At 40.1% G+C, this 12,781-nt stretch overlaps 1 protein-coding gene across 1 annotated transcript in view; it reads left to right on the top strand.

Annotated features, from left to right (window-relative positions):
• Positions 1–12,781, top strand: part of ADAMTS2 (ADAM metallopeptidase with thrombospondin type 1 motif 2) — a 276,672-nt gene that overhangs the window by 135,581 nt on the left and 128,310 nt on the right. The window lies entirely within an intron of this gene.

The raw sequence follows: 12,781 nt of genomic DNA, 5'->3' as shown, positions 1-12,781 counted from the left end.
AACACGTCTGAAATGTGTCTTACTGGGCTAAAATCAAGGTATTGGCATGGTATTGTTCCTTCTGGAGACTCTAGAGGGGAATCTGTTTGCTTTCACTTTCCAGTTTTTGGAGGTCACCTGCATTCCTTCACTCATCCTCCAACCTCAAAGCCAGTAACATTGGGCCAAGTACTTCCATCTGCCATCTCTCTGCAGTTCTCTCTCTTCTACCTTTATGGACCTTGTGATTACATTGGGCTTACCTGGCTAATGTGGGGTGATTTTACCATCTTAAAGTCATCTGATTTGCAACCTTATTTTTCCTTTGCCATATCACCTTACATATTCATAGGTTCTGGGAATTAGGACATAAACATCTTTCAAGGACCACAATTCTGCCTACCACACATATGCATATTTTACAAACCCAACAACACATTGTGATAATTATTACTTTATATAATTTTATGCTTTATATATAAAGTATATAATTTATACTTTATATAATTTTATGCTTGAAAAAGAACAAGTATATATTTATAGTTTGTTATATTAACCCATCTTATTTACCATTTCTGGTTCTCTTCATTTTGTTTCTGTGGACGCAAGTTACCATGGTGGACGCAAGTTACCATGGAATCATTTCTTTACTGAAACATATCTTTGCTTCCGTTCATCTCCTTTGTGCTGTTATTGTCACATACATTACATTTTTATATGACACAGACCCAACAATACAATTATATACATATCATTTTATAACATTGCTTTTTAAGGGAAGAAAGGAAAAGAAATATACATTTATACTGCCTCTTATAATTGTATAATTACCTCTACTGGTATTTTTTGTTTTTTTGTGTGTGTAAGAATTTGAATTAACACCTGTAGTTGCTTACTTTTGGCCTGAAATACTTCCTTTAAGATATTTTGTAAGATACTCACAACAAATTCAGTTCTTGTTTATTTGGTACTGCCTATATTTCACCTTCCTTTTTGAAAGACAGATTTGCTGGATATAAGATTCTTGATTGACAAATGTCTTTTTCCCCCAGCACTTGGTTATGTCATTCCACTGCCATCTAGCTTCTGTTACTTCAATGAGAAGTCAACTGCTCGTCCTATTGGAGCTCCCTTTTATGTGACAAGTCATTTCTCTTACTGCTTTCAAATTTTCTTCTTTGTCTTTCTGCATTTTTACTATGATGTTCTCTGGGTGTGGATATTTTTGCATTTACCCTCCTTGGAGTGTTGTTGGATTTCTTGGATACATAGACTAATATTTTTCATCAAAGTCAGGAAGTTTTCAGCCACTACTTCTTCTATTCCACTACTTTATCTTCTCCTTCTGGTACTTCCATTATTCATATATTCGTGCTTTTAATGATGTCTTCTTTCCTTTTAGAATGTTCGTTTTTCTTCATATTTTTTTCTCTCTGTCCTTCAAATCATATAATGTATAATGGTCTTTTTTCAAGATTCTGTCTTCTGCCAGTTCAAATCTACTGTTGTGACTTTTAGTTATGATACTTTTCAACTCCAGAACTCCCATTTTAAAAAATAATTTCTATCTCTTTATTGACATTCTTTATTTCATGAAACATTGTCATCATATTTCTTTTATGTCTTTAAGTAAGATTTTTTTTTTTAGTTCTTTGAACACATTTAAAGGGCTGCTTTGAAATCTTTGCTATATTGGACATCTGAGGCCTCTCACAGGCAATTTCTGTTGTCTGTTTTTGTTCCTGTATATGGGTCACAGTTTCTTCCTCCTCCTCCTTCACTTGTATTTGTTCTTGTTCTTGTTCCTTCTCTTTCTCCTCCTCCTCCTGCTCCTCCTCCTCTTCATCCTCCTCCTGCTCCTCCTCCTCCCTCTCTCTCTCTCTCTCAAGTTTTTTGAAAAGTGGACATTTTAGGTAATTTATTGTTCTATCCATAAGAGGGGTCTTCTTAACTCTCTATTTTCCTGGCTGTCTCTAGTAAACCAGCTGGCTTAAGTTTAGCTTGCTGCTGTCAGAGAATTACAAGCCTCCTGGTAAATGCTTACCATCAAAACCTTTGTTGTTTTGGAGAGCAGGCGCAGGCTTGAACTTGTCCACATCCTGATGCAAATCAAGTCAGTCTTTTGGGGAAAGTTTCATAATTCTCTGTTCTTAAGGACTGCCTCTCCCCCTAGGAAAAATCTCTGGGCTACATTTTCAGACACTTGGCAGGGAAGGACACCTCTGATCTTTTTGGCTTGCCATTCCCAGCATTGAACCTTTTCCCTACAAACAAGCTGGGGTGAGAGTGACTGGGAACCCAGTATGCTCACCTTGCTGCACCTGGGGTAGAGCCTCTGCCCTATGAATGGGGCTTGGTGGAGGAAAGGAGCCACTGACTTCCCAGCCACATTCATCAGGAATTTTGCTTCTGCAACATGGAGTTGGAGGGAATGAGAAATGCTGGTAGCAAGCCTATCCCATGAGATCATGTATCCCTTCATTGGATTCTGAGGAGAGAGAGAGAGCCCCATCTCATTGGTCACATTCACCCAAGTGGGGCCTCTCTTATACTCAGTTGGTCAGGATGGGGGTGGGAAAGGAGGTAGCAGGTTATGATTTAAGTGCCACAGACTCTTGCTGTTCTTACAAACTAAAACACACACACACACACACACACACACACAAGAATATTTAGTAGATTTTTTTGGATAATTAATGTTTCTTCATTTGCTGTATGCCCTTAGGACAATTCCCAGAGACTTTGAATTATTGTTGTTAGTTTTCTTTTAATTATTTTCACCAGTTATGGTTTTTTGTTTTTGTTTTTCTTTTGCTGGGAATGGGTCCATGGGGTTCCTCATGCCACCATTCCAGAAGTGGAACTCTTGGGACAGGTCATTTTAAACTTTTTTAAAGGGCTATAGCAGTGAGGAAGTAGAGGATCCTATATCTGTCCTTCAAATTGTAAGTGATGGAGACACAACTCTAATCAAGCCAAAAAAGAAATGTATTGGTACATGTGAGTGTGACGACAGGCACAGTTTCCCAGGCTCTGTCTCTAAAATCTCTCTGACTCAGCTATCCTCTGCCCAGAGAGCCTCCTCAGATTGGCTCTCTGCATGAACAGCCCCAGGCTCATGCTGTGAGCAATCTGACCCAGGAAGGGAATGTTGCTTTCTCCCTGTGTTCAGATCTCATGGAGGGCCACTACTAGCTTCACTGCAGTCACATGTCTCCCTCAGACCAGTCACTGTGGCGAGGGGAATGTGGGGTACCAGGTGTGGGTTATGTGCCTTCCCTGTAGCCAGCTGGGAGCAGGGTGGGTATGAGTCACACACCACCAGGGCCACTTGGGGGTGAGACAGTGTTCTCCCCCCCAACAGAAAGAGAGGTGCTGGTTTGAAAAATTAACAAATGACTTCTATTTACCCCCTTTAAAAAATTCATACAGACAGGTACACACACAACTTTTGCCTACAATTACTTTGCACACACTGTAAATCTCATTCACATACTCAGAACTTAAAAACAAACTTCCTGTAAACTATATCTCTTTTAACTTTTCATGCACTTTTCATGCAAAAGTGAATGGTCACTTCCTGAAACTCTGAAATAAATTCAAATTGCACAAGGAAAAGAAAGAGCAAACTTGAGTCCTGCCCAAAAGTAAGATTCTCCATGAAGGTTGCAGTCGTTCAACGGCTTTTGACACGGCAATTTTCACGTCATTTTGGACATCAAGTTGATTTTGACTCTTTTTTGATGGCAATGAGGCTAAAAACTCTGACTCATGGAAGTGCAAAGCAATGAACCCGTCTCTCCTGGTTTTGCTGGAAGAGGGAGCCTCCCTGGATTGATTTGCTGTGGCCTCATTTTCCACAGGGTGAGGTCATCTCTGGCAGTGTGTGCTCACCCAACGTTCTCTGGGGCAGCGAGCACCAGCTGACGGTCCACAGTTGTGTATGAAAGCTGCCAGAGGCAACGGAAGTGTCTACACTATTCTGCAGGGTTTCCAGATGTTTGTACATGGTCTTGGTTGACACAATGACATGATTTTGTTGCTCAGTCCAGCCTGCAGTGGCCTGGCCTTCAGCTCTGGAAGTTCGCTCCTCTCTTCATCCTACACAGCAGTTTCTTCTTGACCAAAGGACACCATTGTTCTCCAGCAGCTTCAGCAAGGGCCTGGGTTTACCCACCCATGAGGTTAAACCTATCGGTCAGTGAAATCAAGACTCAAGCTAAGGCCTCCCTTCAAATTCTCCTGAGAATCGGTTCCCTCCTCTTTCACAGAATCTGGCACCTGCAGGGTGGTGGGCAGCCAGGCCCTCTCCTGCACAGCAAAGCCCACGCCTTGACACGCATCTGGGAATCTATTTGATAGGATCAATTCTGCAAAACTTCTTACCGGTTTAATGATGGCACAGGTCTCCACAAACTGGGTTTTTCTTTGATGACATCGTGCTCATAACCTAGCCCTTATTTTGCCAATGGCGTTGGTCTCTGAGGAATCTGTTTCAACATCGTGCTCTCTGAGCACTACCTGCTATTGTCCTCTGCTATTGTCCTGGACCCTTCTGTGAGCACCTGGACTCTGCCCAACCTGCAGCCCAGCACAGACCTCCATCGGTGCCACTCCTATCACTGTCCCTCACCTGCTGTGTACTCTCCATTCCACCTCCCATCCCCCCGCTCCCAGTCTCCTTATCTTTAAGTACATGTTTGCTCATCATGGTCACTCTTGCTTTGTAACACTGGCTTGAGTTACTCTGCAACAATTCCAGAGTCCTGGTAGAATGATATTCTCTACCTACTTTGGACCCTGGGAAGGCCCCGAACAGAGCTGTAGGAAGATGCTGGCCTCATGGTGGCCTTGCCTCAGAGATTCTCTCATCTACAGTGACTGTCACAAGTTTCCAGTGGATCTTTAGGCTGCCGGCAACCACACAGCACTCCTCAGTTTGTTCACGCCCCCTTCCGAGGCGATTTTCCCAATCTTCTCTCTGTACAGACCTCCAACATCTCCTCCCCATCCTCACACCCGCCCTCCCCTATAGGCTCCTGTCCCTTTTTTGGCCCCCTTTACAGCAACACTTCCTCAAGAGGAGTCACCATCTCCAGTTTCTATCCTTTCATTCTCTATTAACCCCACTTGATCATACTTGTGCCCCTATCACTCTGCCTGAGCTGTCCTCCTCAAGGTCACCAATGACTTCCATGTCCTTCGTTCTCCTTGGTAGCATGTGAGAGGGCGGGTCCGTTCTACCCTTGGCATGGCTTACAGGACACCTTACTTTGTTGGGCTCTGACTACCTCACTAGTCTTTGCTGATCCTCCAGCCCCCACCTCAAGTGGTGGCGCCTCCCAGGGCTCAGTCCTAGGAGCTCTTCTTGTCTCCCTCAACACCTCTCCCTTGGTGACCTAATCCATTGTTGCTTTAACTACCATCTAAATCCCAGACTTGTATCTCCAGCCTAGATCCCTCTACCTCCTTGACTTTTGGTGGGCTGAGGGAAATATCTAACTTAACATGCCCTAAACTGTACTGTGGGTCTTGCCAATGCCCTGCTCCAGCCACTCTATGGCTGGTTCAACCTCCCACCATGTACACAGACGGCCTTCAGTTACCACTGGCTCCTCTCCCTCTCACACCCTACCTGCAGTCAATCCAGAAATTTGTTGGCTTCATTTTCAAAATCCACCTGATCAGCTTTCACCACCGCTACTGGTCCAAACTTGGGCCAAGCCACCTTCCTCTTCTGGGTGGCTGCAGTAGTCTCCTCACAAGTCTCTCCCCAATCTATCCTCAGTAAAGCAGTGACTGTTTTTTTCTAACAGCTTTATTGAGGTGTAATTTACATACCATACAAGTCACCCATTTAAACTGTACAATACAGAGTGACGTCACAGGAATGGCGGCAGTGAGGTGGTCTTGAGATATCCTCCGGAACTTACCACAAATTGAACATCTCTAACCCATCAAAGGACTCTCTCTTCACACAGAACAGCTAAGAGACTCAGACGAGGATTACTTGAAGGGCCCAGCCCAAGAGGCACAAGATTCAACACACCCAGAGGCCAAGTCCAGACCAAACCAGAGTATTACCAGATTTGACCTACAAGTGACACACCCAGAAGGAATTCTCTACAGGCACAAGAGCCCATAGGGGCCAAACCTCATTTGAAAGGTCAACCTTCATGCAGCAGATCATCCACTGTGGGCAGAGTCAAGTCTCACAACTAGTCAACCTAAGAGTCAATTCCACCTACTGACAAGCGAAAGCAATTAAAGTTCAACTTTAACAGGACAATATACACAACACGAGGGTCACCTTTGGAGCACATGCACAGGAGAATAGGGAAGTGGTATAAGTCAAATATAAAGGACACATACTACATAAGATAACCCAGCAAAAACCAAGAATCCTAGGGGATGTATTTAATACATCAAAGCAAACACAGAGATTCAGCCTGAATGGAGAAACAAAGAAACATGTCCCAAATAAAAGAACAGAAGAAACCTCCAGACTTGGAACCAAATGAAATAAAGGTAACCAATCTATCAGAGACAGAGTTCAGAACACTGAAGATAAGAATATCTAAGGAGCTTAGTGATGACATAAAGAAGGATAGATAAATCATAACGAACAACCAGTTAGAACTAAAGAATACAATAACTGAAATAAAGAACACACTTGAAGGAATTACCACCAGGTTAGATGAGACAGAGGATCAAATCAGTGACTTAGAAGACAAGTTAGCAGAGATCACCCAAACAGAACAACAGAAAGAAAAAAGAATAGAAAACAATGAAGATGGTTTAAGAGACCTCTGGGATAACATCAAGCGCAACAACATGTACATCATAGAAATACCAGAAGGTGAAGAGAGGGAGCAAGGGATTGAGAACATATTTGAAGTAATAATGACCTAAAACTTCCCTAACCTGGTGAAGGAAACCAACATACAAGCCCAGGAAGTGCAGAGAGTTTCAACCAGGATAAACGCAAACAGGTCCACACCAAGACACATTATAGTTAAAATGGCAAAGGTTAAAGACAAAGAGAGAATCCTAAAGGCAGCAAGAGAAAGACAGAAGGTTACATACAAGGGAACTCCCATAAGACTATCAAATGACTTTTCTACAGAAACATTGAAGACCAGGAGGGAGTGGCAGGAGATACTCAAAGTGATGGATCACAAAGGCCTACAACCTAGATTACTTTATCCAGCAAGGTTCTCATTTAAAATTGAAGGAGAGATAAAGAGCTTCCCAGAAAAGAATAAGCTGAAGGAACTTATTACCACCAAGCCAGTATTGCAGGAAATATTAAAAGGGCTTCTGTAAACAGAAGAAAGATGAAAATAATCTAACTACAAATAGTAAAATGGCAATAACTATGTACCTATCAATAATCACTTTAAATGTAAATGGATTAAATGCTCCAATCAAAAGACATAGGGTGGCTGAGTGGATAAGAAAGCAAGACCCTTACATATGCTGTATACAAGAGACTCCTCAGATCAAAGGACACACACAGGCTGAAAGTGAAGGGTTGGAGTAAGGTATTTCATGCAAATAGAAATGAGAAAAAAGCTGGAGTTGCAATACTTATATTTGACAAAATAGACTTTAAAATGAGAACATATTAAAAGACAAAGATGGGCACTACATAATAATAAAGGGATCAGTCCAACAAGAGAACATAACCCTAGTAAACATCTATGCACCCAAAATAGGAGCACCTAAATATATAAAATAGATATTGACTGACATAAAGACAGAGATCAACTGTAACACTATCATAGTAGGGGACTTCAACACACCTCTGACAACCAGGGACAGGTCTTCCAGACAGAAAATCAATATGAAAACAACAGCCTTAACTGACACGTTGGACCAGTTGGATTTAATCAATATTTTCAGAACATTTCACCCCAAAGTTGCAGAATACACGTTCTTCTCAAGCGCACATGTAACATTTTCCAAGATAGACCACATGTTGGGCCACAAAACAAGTCTTGATTAATTTAAGAAAATTGAAATCATACCAATTGTCTTCTCTGACCACAGTGCTGTGCAATTAGAAATCATCTACAGGAGAAAAACTGGAAGACACACAAATACATGGAGGCTGAATAACGTGTTACTAAATAATGAATGGGTCAAGCAGGAGATCAAGGAAGAAATCAAAAGATATCTCAAGACAAACGAAAATGAAAACACAACAACCCAAAATCTATGGGATGCAGCAAAAGCAGTCCTAAGAGGGAAATTCATAGCAATACAGTCCTACCTAAAGAAACAAGAAACATCACTAATCAATAGTTTTTCTTCACACTTAAGGGATTTGGAAAAAGAACAGCAACATAAACCCAAAGGGAGTACAAGGAAGGAGATAATAAAGATCAGAGCGGAAATAAATGAACTAGAAACCAGAAAAACAATACAAAAGATCGATGAATCCAAGAGCTGGTTTTTAGAGAAGATAAACAAAATCGATAAACCTTTAGCCAGACTCGTCAAAACAAAGAGAGAGAGGACCCAAATTAATAAAATCAGAAATGAAAGAGAAGAAATGACAACAGACACCACAGAAATACAAAAAAAGTTTAAGAAACTACTATGAGCAACTATATGCCAACAAATTAGACAATCTGGAAGAAATGGACAATTTTCTAGAAGCATACATCCTTCTAAGGCTAACTCAAGAAGAAATGGGAAACCTGATTACCAGCAGTGAAATTGAATTAGTAATCAACAAGCTCACAACAAACAAAAGCACTGGACCAGATGGCTTTACAGGTGAATTTTACAAAGCATTCAAAAAAGAATTATCACCTATTCTCCTCAAATGATTCCAAAAAAGCCAGAAGGAGGGAAGGCTCCCAAACACTTTTTATGAGGCCACTATCACCCTGATCCCAAAATCAGACAAAGACATTACAAAAAAAGAAAACTATAGGCTGATATCTCTAATGAATATAGATGCAAAAATCCTCAAAAAATATTAGCTAACAGAATTCAACAATACATTAAAAAGAGCATACACCATGATCAAGTGGGATTCATTCCTGGTATGCAAGGGTGGTTCGACATCTGCAAATCAATTAATGTGATACACCACGTTAACAAAATGAAAAATAAAAATCATATGATCGTATCAATAGATGCAGAAAAAGCATTTGATAAAATCCAGCAGCCATTTATGATAAAAACTCTTAAGAAAGTGGGAACAGAGGGACCACATTGCAACATAATAAAGGCCATATATGATAAACCCACAGCTAACATCATACTCAATGGGGAAAAGCTAAACCCATTTCCCTTAAGATCAGGAACAAGGCAAGGTTGCCCACTTTCTCCACTTCTATTCAACATAGAGCTAGAAGTTCTAGCCACAGCAACCAGACAAGAAAAAGAAATAAAAGGCATTCAAAGTGATAAGGAGAAAGTAAAATTGTCATTATATGCAGATGATATGATAATATATAGAGAGAACCCTAAAGACTCCAACAAAAAACTATTAGAACTGATAAATGAATTTAGTAAAGTAGCAGGATACAAAATTAATATTCAGAAATCAGTTGCATTTATATATACCAATAATAAAATACCAAAAGGAGAAATTAAGAAAACAATCCCATTTACAATTGCTTCAAAGACTGTAAAATACCTGGGAATAAATTTAACCAAAGAAGTAAAAGATCTGTACTCAGAAAATGGTAAGACACTGAAGAGAGAAATGAAAGAAGATACAAATAGATGGAAACACATACCATGTTCATGGATAGGAAGAATTAATATAGTTAAAATGTCCATACTGCCTAAGGCGATATACAGAGTCAATGCAATTCCTATCAAACCACCAAAGACATTTTTCACAGAAATAGAACATATAATCCTAAAATTTATATGGAACCATAAAAGACCCCTGATAGCCACGGCAATCTTGAGAAATAAGAACAAAGTGGGAGGTATCATGATACCTGACATCAAATTATGCTAAAGGCTACAGTAATCAAAACAGCATTGTACTGGAATAAAAACAGACACACAGATGAATGGAACAGAATAGAGAGCCCAGAAATAAGTCCATGCTTATATTGTCATTTAATCTATGACAATGGAAGCAAGAATTTAAGGTGAGGTAAAGACAGTCAATTCAATAAATGGTGCTGGGAAGCCTGGACAGACACGTGCAAAAAAAAAGAAGCTGGATCACCTCTTTACACCATATACAAGAATAAATTCAAAATGTATTAAAGACTTAAATGTGAGGTCTGAAATCATAAAACTCCTAGAGGAAAATATAGGAAGAAACTTTACAGATATTACCCAGAGTAAGATTTTTACTGATATATCCCCTTGGGCAAGGGAAGTAAGAGAAAAAATAAACATGTGGGATTACATCAAACTAAAAAGTTTTTTCACAACAAAGGAAACCATAAATAAAACAAAAAGGTATCCTAGTGAATGGGAGAAGATATTTGCCAATGATATATCCAATAAGGGGTTAATATCCAAATTTTATAAAAATGAGTCAGTCAACTCAACTCCAAAGAAACCAAACAACCCAATTTAAAAAAGGGCAGAGGACATGAAGAGACATTTTTCTAAAGGGGACACACAGATGGCAAACAGACATATGAAAAAATGCTCAACCTCACTAACCATCGGAGAAATGCAAATAAAAACCACAATGAGATACCACCTCACCCCAGTCAAAATGGCTATCATCAATAAATCAACAAACAACAAGTGCTGGCACGGATGTGGAGAAAAGGGAACTCTTGTGCACTGTTGGTGGGATTGCAGATTGGTGCAGCCACTATGGAAAACAGTATGGAGATATCTCAAAAATCTGAAAATGGAACTACCTTATGACTCAGCAATTCCACTCCTAGGCATCTATCCGGAGAAACCCAAAACTCTAATTTGAAAAAATTTATGCATTCCTATGTTTATTGCAGCACTATATACAATAACCAAGACATGGAAACAACCAAAATGCTCATCGGTAGACTACTGGATTAAGAAACTGTGGTACATTTATATAGTAGAATATTATGTAGCCATAAAGAAGAATGAAATTTTACCATTTGCAACAACATGGATGGACCTAGAGAACATTATGTTAAGTGAAATAAGTCAGATAGAGAAAGACAAATACCATATGATCTCACATATATGTGGAATGTAAAGAAAATAATAAATGAATGAACTAATCAGAAACAGTCTTATAGACAGAGGAAAAACTGAGGGTTGCTAGATGGGTGGTGTTTGGGGATAAGGGGGAAGGTGAGGGGATTAGAAAACAGTCAGTAACCACAAGATGGCCACTGGGATACGAAAGTCAATTTGGGGAATGTAATCAATAATGTTGTAAAGATTGTGTAGGGTATCCGATGGACACTTGTTTCACTAGGGAGACCACCTCAGGGATGATGTAGATGCCTGATCACTGCACTGTACTCCTGAAGCTGAACCTGAACTATAATGAATGTCAACTACAATTCTCTCTCTCTCTCTCTTTTTCTCTCTCTCTCTCTCTATGTATATGTATATGTATATGTATATGTATATGTATATGTATATGTATATGTATATGTATATGTATATGTGTATATATATATATATAAGAAGCGGAGTACAGCATTAGGAATAGAGACAGTGGCAATGTAATGGCTGTGTGCAGTGTCAGAGGGGTAGTGGATGGGGGAGGGGGTTATTACTTTGTGAGGGGTGTAAATGATAAATGTTTAACTATTACATTGTTTTGTGTACCTGAAACTAATAAAAAAGAAAAGGTTAATGAGCTATCAAGCCATGGAAAGACATGGAGGAAACTGAAATGCATGTCAGTAAGTGAAAGAAGCCAATCTTAAAAGGCTAAATACTGTAATTATTCCAACTACAAAACATTCTATGAAAAGCAAAACTATGGAGACAGTAACAGTATCAGTGGTTGCTAGGGTTTGGCAGAGCAAGGAGACTAGGTAGAGCACAAAAGATTTTTAGGGCAATGAAAGTACTCTGCATGATACAATAATGGTAGATACATGTCATTGTACATTTGTCCAAACCCACAGCAAGAGTGAACCCTCAGGTAAACTATGGACTTTGGGTGACTGTAAGTGTAGATTCACTGATTGTAACAATTGTACCACTCCGGTGGGGGGTGTTGGTAATGGGGGAGGCTGTGCATGTGTGGGGCAAGGGTACATGGGAAATCTCTATACCTTGCACTCAATTTTGCAGTGAACCTAAAACTGCTCTAAAAAATTTAAGTCTTTAAAAGAAAGTCTATATCAAAATAAAAAATAAAAAAATAAAAATTAAATAAATAAATAAATAAATAAATAAATAAATAAATAAATAAATAAAGTGTGCAATACGGTGGCTTTTGGTATATTCACAGAGCTGTGCAACCGTTACCACAATCAGTTGAGAACATTTTCATTACCACTGTGCAGGAGATTCCACAGTCCTTATGTGTCACTCTCCAGCCCTTCCTCCCCCCACCCATAGGCAACAGTTAGTTTCTTTCTCATCTCTATGGATTTGCCTATTGTAGGCAATCTGTATAAACAGAAGCATACACTGTGTGGTTCTTTGATGCCTTCACTGAGGTCACGTGTGTCCTCTGCCCACCACCCACAGTGGCATGCCCTGCATCCAGCCTAGGAGGCAGCCTCCTTACAGCCTCCTTACTGTCCGCGAGAGCTGACTGGCCCTTGGCTTCTCTGTGCCGACTGCCTGCTGCTTCCCAGCCGTGCACTCGGCCTCCTGGCCTCCCTTCCTTCTGCCTGGTGCTGCCGTG

Source organism: Rhinolophus hipposideros (assembly GCF_964194185.1).
Source record: "Rhinolophus hipposideros genome assembly, chromosome: 23".
NCBI classification, from domain to species: Eukaryota; Metazoa; Chordata; class Mammalia; order Chiroptera; family Rhinolophidae; genus Rhinolophus; species Rhinolophus hipposideros.
The sequence above is the reverse complement of the archived record's forward strand: the minus strand, read 5'-3'. Positions and strand labels throughout refer to the sequence as shown.